The 15,391-nt window shown below is 38.9% G+C and overlaps 1 protein-coding gene across 3 annotated transcripts in view; it reads left to right on the forward strand.

Moving 5' to 3' along the window:
- The window catches only part of greb1l (GREB1 like retinoic acid receptor coactivator), a 56,531-nt gene that overhangs the window by 11,292 nt on the left and 29,848 nt on the right, over nucleotides 1-15,391 (forward strand). For 2 of the 3 annotated variants that reach the window (XM_088085659.1, XM_088085660.1), the window contains exons 1-2: nucleotides 9,506-9,712; nucleotides 14,108-14,219. The gene's annotated coding sequence lies outside the window, so the exon portion shown is untranslated. Of the gene's footprint in view, nucleotides 1-9,505; nucleotides 9,713-14,107; nucleotides 14,220-15,391 lie in introns of those variants that run through there. The other variant, XM_042498453.2, reaches the window with a different exon arrangement.

Consider the following 15,391-nt stretch of genomic DNA (forward strand, 5'->3'; position numbering starts at 1 on the left):
TGGTAAAGTATCTCATCTCATCAGAGGGATCAGTGCAGGATGAAGTGCACCAGCCCTGAATGGGTTTACTGTCACTTTTTCTCATCAGCACGGTTTGTGTGGGGGGTCAAGCCCTCAACAAAGGCTGGCTCTGCTTCCATTGTCCCATTAAGACAAAAAAAAGAGGGCCCTGCTGATGCCGTGGCGCTTGCTGCAGTAAGGAGGACTGATGGGATTTAAGTGTGGGTCCTGTCACCGAGGGCAACCTGGTGCTTATTAATCCGGAGGGTGGGGGGTAATGGAGGAGATGTGGCCGGAGAGTGAGGGGGGGGTTAACGGGGGTGGGGTCCTGCTGATGCAGCAGTGTCGCCTGGGGTCAGGAAGAAGGACATGATGGATACAGCTGATCGCCCGGTAAGGAAGTTTTGAGGGAAAGGGGAGGAGGTTCCTTCGTCGGGACATTGAGAAGCCTCTTTGTCACGGTGTCACTCAAATGGATTCAAGGTGGCCGAGAGGTTTTTTTTTCAGGAAGGAAAAGAAAGGAGAGGTCCTATTGTGAAAGGTGGGTCTCTCTTTGGACGCCTGATGAACACAACAGACCTCTTTCTTCTGTCCTCTCCATGAGTGCTCAGCACTCCTGCGTGGTTAAATTGAGTCAGTGTGTGTGAACTTTTCAGAGAAGAACCTAAAGTGGATTGGCCACGTTTTGTATCTGTGCCTTTTATGTATATTTCTTTACTTTAAAAAAGTCTTAAGTATCCAAAATGTCTAATGAAGATCCTTAAAAGCAGACAGTTGACATCTTGATCTCAACATGTCTTCAACATTTCTGATGAAGAGAGCAAGGTAGGACAGGAAATAATTAGTTAAACCTTAAAAACCTGGGCAAACTGGCCTGATTCCTTTCAAAAACATGAGAGGAAGGTAAGAAGAAATGACCCAGAAAATAGCAAGAATGTAAAAAGTGCATGAAAATTACCTGAAAATAAGAACAAAATAATAACAATATAACAATAAACAAATGCAAAAGTAAAAAAAAAAGAAAAGAAACAAGACAGAGAAATAACCAGAAAAATTGCTTTAAAATTATAAATTAAATTTAATTGAATACCTTTATTGTCATTGCATGTTCACATACACCAACATTTACTATAATTATAATATAACTGATATAACTATTCTGTTAAAAAAAATCTGAATATATAATGATCGCTAGAATCACAACTTGTTAGCTTAGTTAGCCACGTATATAAACAGTTAGCGTTAATTAGCTGTAGCAACATTATGCTTTTGTTATTGCCCTTATCACAGTCTTATGTCTTAATAGTAAAGTGTTTGTTTAAAGTTAACTGCTTAAAGTTACAAAAAGTCAATGAAAAATAAAAATAAATTCCCACACAATAATGTTAAGAGGATGCCTTAATTTTTGTCATTTATTGTCATACACTAGAAATGGCTACCTTATGTTTTTTCTCTTACTTTGGTTGCTAAGGTCATATGTGCAACAATCTAACAAACTTTAAGCAATATCTTAAGTGTAAGACCAGGATAAGGCGAAAAGCTTAAATCCTGAGAAACCACTTTAAAGAAACCTTAGAAGGTAGGATGTCTTGTGCAATTTTATTTCAAGGAAATTATTTTAAGGAAAGCTTAAAATTATATTCCTGATTTTATTTAGTATTAATGATTTATTAATTTTTGGTTAGGTTTAAATGGAGCCTTTTCTTCAAGGAAATTCCATTTTCCCCTTTAATCAAGAATAAATTACATTGTTTATTTTCAATAACATTTCTTGGAAATTGTCAGGATAATATTCCTAAAATACCATAAAGTAAAATGAAGAGAGTTAAATGTGGTTGAAAGCTCCAAAGAAGCAAATAAGTGGATTTTGAGTTGAGATTATTTTGTCGCATATGTTTTGTTATCAATACCAAGAAGTCATATTGGCACCAATCTAGAAAAATGTCAAATGATACCAGTTTTTGAAAGGTTTAGTAGACACAATCATCTCTATATACTCCCTTCATTACCACAGCCTCAGTTTGAGTGATGTGATGTGGCTACAGGCTGCAGCTCAGCCCCTGGAAACAGAACCTGACCCCTTTGCTAGTTCTGCTATCTGATAAGAGCCAATGTTTTGATAGTGTTGGCCCTCTCAACGTGATCCATGGCTCTCCTTTTACACCCCATAACAAACAGGGCTGTCTAAACAACAGTTTATGGCCAGGACAAGGCCTGGTCAACCATCATCAAAGATCTACTCTGGGATGAGCCATTAGGTGAGGACCAGATGTTTGAAGAAGCTGATGATAATGGAGGATCTGCTTCTATCTTAAAATAGGTTAAGTGTGAGTTTATGTACAATAACTTTAATTTGATCTTTTTTTTTTTAAATGTCATGTGAGGTTAGGGGCGATTTTTCCAGCCTTAGAATAAACATCTTTAAAGACAGCATTTTGACCAGTTAACATCCAGCATCTGCTCTTGTTTTTAGGGTTCTTTTCTCTTTCCCTCCTCTTGCCCTTTACCATTGACCGGTGTTTGACCAGCCCTGCTGACAGCTTTACAGTATGAAATAGAACTCATTGTTGTCTTATTCAATATGGCTTCGCTGAATAAGTCCATAAATGCATTAGGGTCCTGTGTCTCTCCCTGTTGTTCCGACCTAGGTGAACTGACGTTCAACCCGGCCACGTTGTAAAATGCAGATTGGGTTCACTGACAGGCCTTCCATTTTATTACACAGTCATGAGCAGCGTTGTAAACTGTCACTCGTCCTTCACTTTCATTCACTTATTCTATCGGAGATAACAGCCAGAAGAGCTGACCTCTCCGCTTAGTGGTCACATTGTCAAAGACTTGTTGGAAATTGAACTTTTTTTTTTTCTTGCGTTGCAATTGCATGTGTAAAAGGTAAAAAAAAAAAAATGGGTTTTGTCATTCATGGGTGAGATGCCCAAAGAAAGGAATAAAATTCAGAGAAATTAGATATGTGATCAGTTTTTTACGTGATAATCACAACTGTTGAGAGATTGTATTGTCTTTTTCATAACATAAAAACATGTTATTCTACAGTTGGTTTGTTTTGGTCAGCCGTGTCAAAGGCTTTTGGGAAAGCATGCGATTAACTTGAGCTGAACAATTTGTTGATTAATTCATAAGTCGTCCAGCGACAATCTACCACTATTGTTTGTGTAGTGATAATTTGTTCAAACAAAAAGGCAAAATACTTTCTGGTTTCAGCTTCTCAAATGTGAATACCTGCTGCTTTTCTTTGTCATATGCTGTACAATGCAACAGATGTTGCATGTTATTGCAATACCAAAAAATATCATAAAACATTTTAAATCACAATAATTTTGCATTATGACATAAGAATCGTGATAATATTGTGTCGTAGAATCTCTGGTGATTACCACTACTGCAATCAAAAAATTACTATTCGCTTTAAGGGTAAAATCAAGTTTGAGTTTTTTCCTGGTTGTATGTCTTCATTCAAACACCTTTACTACACTTATAGGTCAATTAAAAGTGTATATTTCATATCTGTATTATTGAAACTTACATACAATGAGTCGGTTGATGTTTATAGGGCAGCACAATTATCAAAATGGCAACATGGCCATGTGCAATATCCAAATTGTAAATTTTAGATAAAAGTACAATTTGTCACAATTATAAATTAATCATTGTGGTGCTACAGAGATGCTCCAGCCTACAAATCATATTTCAGACGTAAAGGGTGTGCTTGTTTGGTACATACACCAGCAAAAATCACATCATCATTATGTCTGTCTTAGTTTTTTTTTGTTTTTTTTTTGCACATCATGCAGCACATCTTATTTTACAAAAACAAACCTTTTCTATGCAGTACACACGATGAAATATTAAATATATACAATGTATACTGTATTTTTACTGTAAATGAGTGGAGTATAGTGTTATCAATCAGGTGGTTACTTTTAACAAGGCTTGTTTTCCATTTATGCAACGTCAGTTATCTCTTTGATGGACCTGTGCCAATAAATAAAGCCGGCCTTTGTCCGTAGCTCAGATTTAGTTTAAGGTTAAATGCCTTGCCCTTAAACTCATCCGCTGGGCCAGAGTGTGTGGCAAGGTCACCACTCCAATCAACCTGGTGTTAACACAAAGGCCGCTTGTCCCCTAATGAATTAGTGCTACAGTCCCTCAGCGAGTCACTACACTGCCCTCCAGCCCCTCGCAGGCCTCCTCAGACCTGCTGCCCTTTCACACGCACCCCCCTAGCCCCTAATTTTGAAATGAGTTTTATAACTGGACAGTAAACTTCCAGTGGCTTAATGATGATGACTTCTTCATCTGCCCAAATGCTCCTTTTGTCCGCCCCTCCTCAGGCCCTGTACCCTGCCCCCGTTCCCTCTGGTCACACCAGGCCTTAAACCCTGGTTCACCCCACTTTATAGTTCCACAGATAATCCCTTAGAACACACACACACACACACACACACACACACACGCACACATGCACGTGCATGCACATATACACCCTCAGGCTATTATCTCCACTGAGCCCAGCTCTGTCTCCTTCTCGCTCTTCTTTCTCTCTGTTGCTGCCGACTTCAGCAATGGCATTCAGCTGGAATGTTTGCCTTTGTTTGTGTGGCCCACTGGAAAGCCATGAATGACCTTAGCTCATCTGCTATCCTCACTAGCACTGATTTGCACTTCAGGGCTCAGCAGGCAGTCCCGAGGAGCGGTGGGGAGGGGGGTTTCGAAGAAGGTTGTGTGGCTTTTATAAGGAAATTAGAGCGGCGGACTGCCACACGGATAGTAAACAACAGTGCGAGTCCTCACACCTTTGGCGTCAGGTGAAGCGGGTAGAAAAGGGGATTCCGTTGCGGGAATTTTCACATGGTGGCAGTTTTGTTTTCATGATTTGTTTTGCTGCAGGATTGTTTTCTTATTATAAGAGTTAGACGTGCTAATTAGCACCTCGGTTGCTGTACTTCCTCCCCACCTGATGCTCATCCCTCATCTCTTCATTTGTCCGTTGAGCCGCATCTGTGGAGCACTTTTCATTTGTCCATGTTATGTCATCAACAGAAGTCATCCTAATGTGATGGGTTATAATTGAGGCTGTGGTGGAATGTAATTTCGTACATTTACTCAAGTACTGCACTTAAGGACAAATTTTAGGTTCTTGGACTGTACTTGAGTGCTTCTCAGAAACAAATATTATACTTTTTACCCCACTACATTTGACAACTTTGGTTACTAGTTACTTCTTAGATTGAAGTTTTTGTTTGTGTGAAACACAGCTGCTAAATGTCTTGAAGTTTTGTTAAAAATACCCAGTGCTTCCTTAAACCTCTCATAAACATAAGAAGAAGGCAATGAGCAACAAAAGAAGAAATGACCCGAAAATAAATAATAATAATGATAATAACAACAATAACAACAACAACAATAATAATAATAATTAACTTTATTTACAGAGCACTTTTCATACAAAGAATGCAGCTCAAACTGCTTCACAATAACAAAAGAAAAATGACAATAAGATTAGACCATCGAAAGACAGTTGGTGATAAACAAAACATAAAAATGAAGGTAAAAAATACAGAAACCAATAAGAATCATTAAAAAAATGAATTTTCTTGTGTGTATAATTGCATGTATTTAAAAACCCAGCTGCAGAAGATGTAGGAGCTCATGAAGAATTACAGAAGGACAGAGAGTCTGCAGTGTAGACTTGTCCCAAACCATTAAGAGCTTTAAAAACAAGTAACAGAACCTTTAAATCTATTTTAAAGATAATGGAAACCAGTGGAGTGCAGCTTAACTGGGATAATATGCTCCCTCTTTAATTAGTGAAAATTGCAAGATTTTGTTGATTAAACTTTTATTTCAGTAAGGGTTTAAATGCAGGACTTTTGGAACTTTTACTCAAGAAAAAGATCTACATAATTCCTCTATCTCTGATTGAAGGAAGATTCTCCAAATTATATGTTGCTGAGTCAGCTAATAAAGAGAGGAAAAACCCCTCTCCCAAACCCCCTCTACTAAAGACATCTCCCAGAACCCCCCGCAGCTGATCATGTGACCCGTCTTTCCTCAGGTGGCTGTGGCAGGGATGCTTCCCCTTTGTCAGGGACTTTAGCAGGAGCTCAATGCAGTGATGAAGGATGGACTTAGGGGCGGGCAAGCATTCAATCCACGCTCTTTTGTTTTTTTGCACAGTGTCTTTTGAGGCCAAAGAAAATGCCGGGTTTACTCATTATCTCCGTTCTAAATGGGCTATTTAGGACAGGCCACGTCAAAGTCAGGGGCTTGGACATAAATCACACTGACAGCTCTTTTCCCTCAGTTGAACTTGTGGCTGTTTTAGAATCAGAATGATCATTGTGAAGATTTCACTTTTATCACACCTGATACTTGATTTAATCTCCATCACTTAAAAGTGTCACTCCAAAGCCCTCCTGAGACTTACTGATACGCCCGCATGTGTGGTCTAAATCAGCAACAGCCGGACACATTTCACAGTCAAACTCAAGCCCAATGTTTAGACAAATGTGGCTGATTGAGAGAAATGAGTGCATGAAAGCCCCATAAGGGCTAATGGAGGCCCTGATTGGCTTGCGTGGTGGTTTATAGCCGCCATTGCACTGACTGGGCCCCAATATAACCATTGGAGAGGAGGTGAGAAGGGCTGCATGCGACTTGATTAAAACAACTGTTGACTGTGTGTCTGTGGTAATGAACTGGAACACCAGTTACACTGCTCAGTGAAGCGAGACACCTGGGCCAGTAAAGAGAGATATGGAGACAAGAAAAATATAAACAGGTTTTATTTTAATCATCCACTGCTGCTGTTATTTTTCATGTTAAGTAGGTAGGCTATTTTTCATTAAAGTTCACAGGGAAACCCAAGTTCTTGACTATGATTCAGTTTTCTCTCTCTTAACTCATCAATAAGAGCAATTTTAACTCTTTGTGATTCTTATGAATTAGTCCGAGCAGATATATTGGCATTAAAGAAAGCTTTAAGCTTTTTTTGGCTTACAAATGCTTTTCCGTGGTCAATGGGGAGAGCATCTTCCCTGCTGTCAAGTAGATGTGAGTTTACTCAGACCTACTGTTTACCTGACAAATTCTTGCTGACTCTACTTGGCTTTAATTAGTTAGCAGGAAAACAGACGGACAGGAGTCTTGGGGTCTTTGGCAGATGCAGGTAGTCGCTGTCCATAGAGTCTTGGTTGCTTTCTATGACTGTACCAATTTGAATAAAGCAAAATATTTAACATCAGAAGATAAGTAACCAGATGTCAGTGCAATCTTATTTCCTTGGTATAATATTGCTGACATTTCTGTTTGATTCCCAAATAGAGGATAAACAGTAATTATGATTGTTGCATGTGGCTTTTGTACCGCTGTTGTGCGTGCTTCTGGTAAAATGAAAAATACTACATAATGCTGTAAAATCATACAACATCTTACTCTTTAATGATGTTTTTGGCTCCAAAAAGCATCAAGATTTACAGTGTTTTGCTGTATTTTGGAAAAAATAGTACATGCAGTTACAGTGTGTTACAGTTCAGCAACCTTTAGTAGAAAAAGATTAAAGATTTAAAATGCTCTTATTGATATTGGATTCTCAATCCTTAATGTGATGTAAAAACATAACAAACACTGTGAGCATTCATTATTTGATGTTGCTCAGATGTTGTATAGTGCGATCACAGTGTTTCCCACAGAATTAGAGTATGTCATGTGGTAGTTGTGTCTGCATTCTTTGTCCGTTTTCTAAATTTGGAAGCTTTCGTGGGTCCCTGACCGCAGCGCAGGCGGAGCTCTTCTTGAGTGTTTTTTTCCTCAGCAGCAGTATGTGACTAGCAAGGTGGATAATTGATCTGTCGATCACTTCAGAGCATCATTTCGATGGATGAGAGGAGCAGCTGCTGCAAGTGAAAGCAAACTTTTTGACCCAGCAGAATGCGCCTTAAGTTCTGGTGCTCCATTTGTGCCCAGAGTATGCTTCGAGAGTGTGGTGCAAAGAATAAAACGTTGTTTATATTTCAACAGCGCTCCTAATGAGTAGTCAAACTCCAAAAATAGAAATGCAATTTGTGGCCACAGATGTTTTAATTGTGGCAGTTTGCCAGAAATACATGAATATGTGGGAAACCCTGGTTTATGTTAAGTGTTGATTTACAGTGTTTTATTGTATTTTGGAAAATCAGTACATTTCTGTTAGAATTTGCCCACATTTTTACAGCAACTAGTTACAGTATGTGTGAGGAGGTCACAGTAAACGATTAAGTGTGTGACAGAATTTTAACAGTCTTTAGTAGAAAAGATTTAACATTGAAAATGTTATTGTTGATATTGCATTGCAATATAGTGCCAAAACATAATATACACAATGAGAACTCAAGAGAGGGGTTATTTATTAGAGTGATATTTTGAAGTAAGTTTAACATTTTTGCTCAGATGTTTTAGACATACATGATTCAGCAGGGAAGTGACATTAATCCACTTGCATACAGTGTAATTTCTCTGAAGCCCATAGGCGTAAATTTTGGGGGGACGCGTGGGACATGCCCCCTCAAATTTAGAGCATGTCCATATGTCTCCCGTAAAAATAACATGAAAGTAGCAGAAATTTTATTTTGATAAAAGTAAAGACAGATAACTATGACCAGGCAAAAAATGGTGCAAAAACTATACCATTTGCATAAAATTAAGTGTTTGACACTCAAAATTTTCTGCAGAAAGATTCCTAACCCCACTGTTGAAACGAAACCTGTGCACTGGCTTGAGCTCGTCTTTATTTAGCAATACCATGATAAGGTACTGGCCCTGATCACCAGCCTGTGATGATATAAGAATCCCTAACATCTGCCAGCGCCTGTTGATTTGTGGTGCATTTCCGTTTATTTATTTTGACCAGATGAGCCCCTGGTATTTATAGCGGGAGTAAAACCCCAGTGTGGGGTCAATCTCAGGCAAGGCTACGAAGACAAAATGCTCAAGCTGACCTGACATTCTTGTTCCCATTTTGCCGGGGACGGATTCTCCCTTCTCCTGAATTGGCCCCCAATAAAAAAGTCAGCAAGCGACTGAAGTGAGCGTGAGAGCCAAAGTTTGATTTAAACATCCACCCCACCCTTCTTTTTCCCCGAAAATGAAAACTTCCACCTGACACAGTGTCAGCGCCTTGGCGTGCTGGGGGTCACGCGTGGCAGGGCGCCGCGGCTGCGTGGCAGCAGGGAAATGCGGGATTGTCTTCTTTGTTTCCCCCCACAGCTCTGCAGGCCTCCAAGAGCATCTGTCACCACAGGGGGTCAGTAGGGCTGTGATGAATGAGCCCCCGGTGGATTCCCTCCCTCCTTGGCAAATGGCACAGGACAGAGGAGGGCGTAGGGGACTTAGGGGGAGGGGTCTGTGTGTATGTGAGTGTGTGTTTGTTTGCATGTGAGGGAGAGCGAGAGAGAGAGAGAGAGAGAGAGAGGGAGGGTTTCTGCTGCTCTGAGGGAAGGAGTGGGATTCTCATTTCTCTCTAAAGAGTATCATGACAAAGGTGACTTGAGACATACCAGAGAGGAGTGAAACTCCACATGCTCCCTGGATAACAACAAATTATTTCCACAAGGATTTATGACCTAAAATGGACTAAATCTGAGAAAAGTTGCCTTCACATTTTGGATTTAACTTGGATTTTAAGCGTTTTATCTACGGTGTGCAGTCATGGAAGGTACAGCAGAAGCTTTCTTTTTGTTACTGCTTGCTGTGTGTCACATGTGGCTCTGATGTAGCATTAATGAGATGGGCTTTTAGCACCTAATTTAGAGAACATGGAGAGATGTTTGTCTTTTTTTTTTCTTACACCCCATCCCCCTTTCTATCATGTCTGATGGGCAGTGTCTCTTCACCACAGCTTTTCTGATGTTAACAGTGTGCTGAGCTCTTTCCCGCATTTCAGCCATTGGCATGAGACTTAAAATGCATGACAATGAGGTGAAAACGCTTTAGATATTTATCAAATTTTCATTAACATTTTATCTACAGTTATTTTCATGACTAAAATGGAAAAAAATATAGTCAGTAAATCCTGTATAAACTAATTTTCACTTACATGTTGCATTTCACACAATAGCCACTTGTCAAGTTTGACTGTACGGACAGTAACAATATCTTCCTACCTCTATGCCGCAGGCATTTATATGGAGCGCAAAACAAACAGCAGAAGGATTTCCTCACATTCATTTAGAAATGTGTTGGCTTCAACCTTGCAGGATCTGCTGAGTCATAATATGATCAAACCAGGTCAAGAGGGGAAGTAAATTTAATCCTACCTCTCTTCCTCTATAGTAAACGCTGTAATGTAATTATGCAGCTGAGGGAGAAACAAAGAGGGAAAGAAGAAAAGGCAGGGTTTAAAGTAAGATCAGTGTAATTGGAGTCAAAATCTTAAAAAAAAAATAGAATAAATGCCTGTTATGTGGTTTAATTTATAATGTGACTGAAGAATGTTCGTACCGCAAATTTAGTCAAAAAACTGACACAGAGAAAACATAGAGCTCACGTCATTTCCGGTTACAGCCTTCAATGTAATTTTTAGTGTAAATTTGTCAAAATGTAGGTCCTGTGCTACTTTCATGTTTGTATACATTGTATTGGGTTTGTGAGTGAAACAGAATATTTTAAGAGTCAAGTTTCCTGCATTCTGGTGAATTGTTATACACCAATTTGTGTTTTTTTTCTGTATCAGTTTGTCGTGTAAAAGTCTTAAATTTAATTTCATACACTGTGTTTGTATACATAGTATGAGGTTTGGGGGGTCCTCCAATCAGGAAATTTTAAGAGTCAAACACTTAATTTTCTACACTGTGGGGATTTTTTTTACACCAATTTGTGCATTTTTTGTATAAAGTTTTAGTGAAAATGTTCTTTCATGTTTGTATGTGTTGCATGGGGTCTCGCGGACCTCCGCCCCCCCAAAAAATGATTTAAACACCTAATTTTTCTGTTTAAATGTCTCAGATTTTGTCAAAATATAGGTCCTCTGCTACTTAAGTGTTTGTATGCATTGTATGGGGTATGGGGGTCATATGGGTCAATTTCCTGCATTCTGGTGAATTTTCATTTCATTTTCATTTTTCATCTATTTGTGCCTTTTCTGTATCAACTTCTAGTTCAAAATATATGTAGGTTCTCCAAACAGATAGCATTGATGACTATTTATGCAATTACATGTTTGCATTTGTACAAAAAAGTGTTTTGACAAAGTTAATGGAAATCGTAACTGTGATATATCACAGTCTTAGCAGTGTAATCTGCTGCTCTCTATATACATCCTTTTTTACAATGTATACTACACAAAGCCACATGACAGTATGGTTTCTGTATGTTGGGGTTGCACTCACATGCAGCTGCTCTTGGATTATAAAGTGCATGTCACAAAAGTATGTCTTAAACCGTTGCCTTGAATCCAGGCTCGCTCTAAAGTGACCCAGCGTGTCGGCTGATACATTCCCTAAATGTCATTACTGGAAAGACAGGACCTCATTAAGCACCTCGGGCTGGGCTCGTGTTGGTGTCTAGATTTACAGCTCCTTCATCTTCATCTCGGGAGCCATCTGCGTCTCCTTCTGTGTCGTCTACACTTCACATCTAGATAAGCATCAAAATATTTTCAAGACTCTGCTCCCTGGGTAATCAGCAGAGTGTCAGACCTTTGTTAGAACAGCCAAAGGAGGGTAAAGTGTGAATTTGTGTTATGAAACTTTAGTGTGTTTCATTTTTTGATTTTATTTCTGCTTTAAACAAAAATTTGAGTTAGTGATTCGGTAAAGGAGTCCAGGTTTCTGTCAGACATATTGATATTTTTAACCCTTTACCTTGATTAGCTGTATCATGCTGGCTAATCATTCACATCATGGGCTGCATTGTGGTCAGTATTTGCAAGTTGAACCAGCCTATGTATACTGGCCCTCTGAAGGACTTGGACCCCAGACCAACTTACAGAATCGCACCACACAGTCAGAAGTGATGACACGGTAGATTGTGACTTTTGAGGGGAACTTTGCTTATGTTATATCTGAGTGGCCAAACAAGTTGTCAAGGGGTCAAAGTAGCTGGCAGATCCATTCAGAGGAGACTGAGTGTGTGTAGTGAGTGAAGCGACAAACTAAAACACCCAATTGTGTTTATGAAAATAGCCCCAGGGCCGCAGTGTCACATAACGCCTTTTTAGCCTCGCAATAGTGAGTACATATGGTCTGTTAATGTTTGAGTGGCCCTAAGAGCACCCATTCATTGTATGAATGGGCTTGTTCTTTGGACCGTGAAGATCTGTAGTAACAGACTCTCTATAGCATTTATGTTTCGGAAAACAGTTTTTTTGGTTTTCCAAGCAATTGTTACCTTGGTGTTGCTTTTTATCTTGCAGAAAAAAACCAACAAAAACAAACTCATATATATATATATATATATACACATACATCTTGCAAATTGAAAGCACTTTCCTTAATTGATTACTGGTAAAATTAACTTTTGATTAATTAATTAATTCATTAAAAAAATCTTACACAATACCAAAAGTGTTTTTTTCTCTCTATCAAAGCTCACAGCAACATTTTGGATTAATTTTGACAGCATTGCATAGCCTATCAATTAATCGATTAAATTTCACATGTATTACTTTTGTTATCATCCCTGATACATCCAAATATACAAGAGATATGCCGCAGCAGTCTACCTTAATGTGCTGTCTTACAGGAGTGGCTTTTTCAGAAATGAGTGTCACATTGTCTCAATGAAGTTGAATTTCCTTAAATGTGAAAAACAAGTAGAATTTCACTATTATGTACATATGGAGTTATATTTGTCTTGTTATTATTTGTGTAAACAGATTAACAGTCTGTGTGTTAATGTGTAATCTGTAGATATAAAACACCTTCCACAAATATATAAATATAAATTGTTAAGTCAAAAAATACATGCAAATATAAAATGAATCTGAAAATGAACAAATTCCACAATTAAAAAAATAACTGAATACATTCAAATAATCTACAAATAGGCATAAAGATAAAGCATTTGTAAAGATGTGCAACATTCAAATAGCTATTTGTGAATCAAGTTTCTATTTGTGAAACAAAAAGGCAGTATTGCAAAAAAATTAGAAAGTATTGGAAATGCCTCCAGTACTGCCTAAAATGCTAAATTGGGTACTGGTAAGTATGCGAGTCTATGCACTGATCAAATACCATGTTATTAACCAAGAAAGTTTAAATCCCCTCAAGGCTGTTAATATCATATACAACATCAAAATATTAATTATTCTCTAGAGCGCTGCGGTCTCGAGACTTACTTTAATTGGCCGCCTCCACATTACTGTTGTAGCTTTCCAGTGAGCACTCCAGTATGATTGTAGTCCTATCAGTGGCTTCATTATCCAGCATGGAACAACAGTATTTTTTTAAGACTGTAATAAATTAATCAATCTAGTAGTGAATGTCTACTGAGATTATCTGTCCCTTTATCTGTAATTAAAGGAGTTGTTAGCTTTTAACATTTGTGCATAAAAGTGCGAATTCTAGAGGCCAATAGAATAACATGACATTCACTCCATCCTAGTATCATTAGATCTGCGCTGTTTGGGCAGCAACAGATATAATCCGTAGAATTTTGTGAGTGTAAAAAATAATATGTGAATGATCTTTTGCACACCTAGATTGCATTGTGAGGCCAGCATCCAGACCATGCTGAGCAACCCATGGACATATTATATTGCAGTTTTGGATCCACTTTTACGCATTTTATTTGGCTTCTTGACACAGAAATTAGTAAATGGAAGGCCACTGGTGAAATGCAACAGTATCTGATTTGTGCTCTGTTTTGGGCGATATGTGAGTTAAGGTGTTAGTATTGGTATCAGGGGAAATAACATTATCATCACATCTATTTATCTACTACCTAGTCAAAAAGATATTTATTGTATCTTAGCCTTAAATTTGTTGCAAAAAACTGGTTCCCAGGAAGCTGTCGGTTAAGTATTAATTGTGTTGAGAGTAACACAGTCAGGAGATATAAATTGTGTCAATACAATGAGTTTTACATTTGAGATCTCTCTGCTCTTCCCCAGGTCTTGAAGCTCTGAGTGAAAGGTCCTTGCTGAAAGTTTCTGCAGTTTGGTAGTGATCCAGCATGTAGCAGAGGTGAACACGTCCCTTCACGCCTGGGAACAATCCGATAACGTAAGTCACCTTGTTAGTAATGCATCTGTTAGAAATGGTCTGTGCTGTCATATTTTCTCTGTCTCGTCTCAAATCCACTAAGTGAAGATTATACTTACTTTGACCTGGGGTCAAATTCACACAATCTGTTGATGCCACCCAGGAGCCGGGGAATGGCCTTGAATGACCATCTGACCGGCTGACAGGCAGTTTTAATGTCACCGCTGGGCGAGATAAACTCCCGTTTTTAAGCCATTAGTCTTTAGACATTAACCTGCGTCTCCCCAGTGGAGTCCACTCATTATATTTGAGCATCCATCAAGGCAACTGCAGCTGCTGACTCACCTGAAACGACCCCCCTGCCACTACAACTGACCTTAGCAACCACCTGAGTCACACCTTAGAAACATCCGTTTGGCAACCTCTGCCACAGTCAAGCTTTGTTTTAAGTTGCACAGGTGATAAAAGGTCATTCTCTGTTTTCACCTCCGGCCTGCGCAAGGTTAATGACAAATCTGTCTGCTCAGGCTTGACAGTCAGCAAGCCAAAGAGGCCTCCAGAGTCCCCTTTTGACTTCACCATCGAACCGGCAGCGGCTGCTTAAAACCGCCCTCAGGCACTCATTTTTCCATTTTTTTTTTTTTACCCTCTCTGTCTTTGTCTCTGTGCAGCCACCTTCCTCTATCAGTTAAGCAAGAAATACTGTAGCTTCATTCTGTTAAGCTGCTTATCTCTTTGACAGCACAGTCAGGCACTGTTAATCCTGTCCTTTGTCTGGGTTGATCAGATTCCTCCCCAGGAAGGTTGTTAGGTAAACACGAGGTCTGGAACCTGTCTAGGCGTGGGCAAAATGAGACCTGAGAAGAGAAAGCTGCTCCGACATGATTCCTACCCTGCCTTTTATTGACAAAATAAAAAGTTTCAAGGTGTCTTTGTGGCCAAAACACACTGTCTATCATGTTGATATTCCAAATCCAATCCAATCCAATTTTTTTCAAAGTGCTGCACATCAATAATTAGATTTAATAATAATAATAATAATAGCATTAACTATCGTCAAGACAAGACATAAAAAACTGACTCACTAACTGAAATATTCAGTGTAGAAATCATTTATTTAGTTACTAGAAAAGAAAACGACAGGAGGACCTCACCTTGTAGTCTTGGGGGAACATTTTTCACTACTTTCTGAT

This window comes from Plectropomus leopardus, chromosome 12 (genome assembly GCF_026936395.1).
Source record: "Plectropomus leopardus strain MGB_pleo_1.0 chromosome 12, ASM2693639v1, whole genome shotgun sequence".
Classification (NCBI taxonomy): domain Eukaryota; kingdom Metazoa; phylum Chordata; class Actinopteri; order Perciformes; family Serranidae; genus Plectropomus; species Plectropomus leopardus.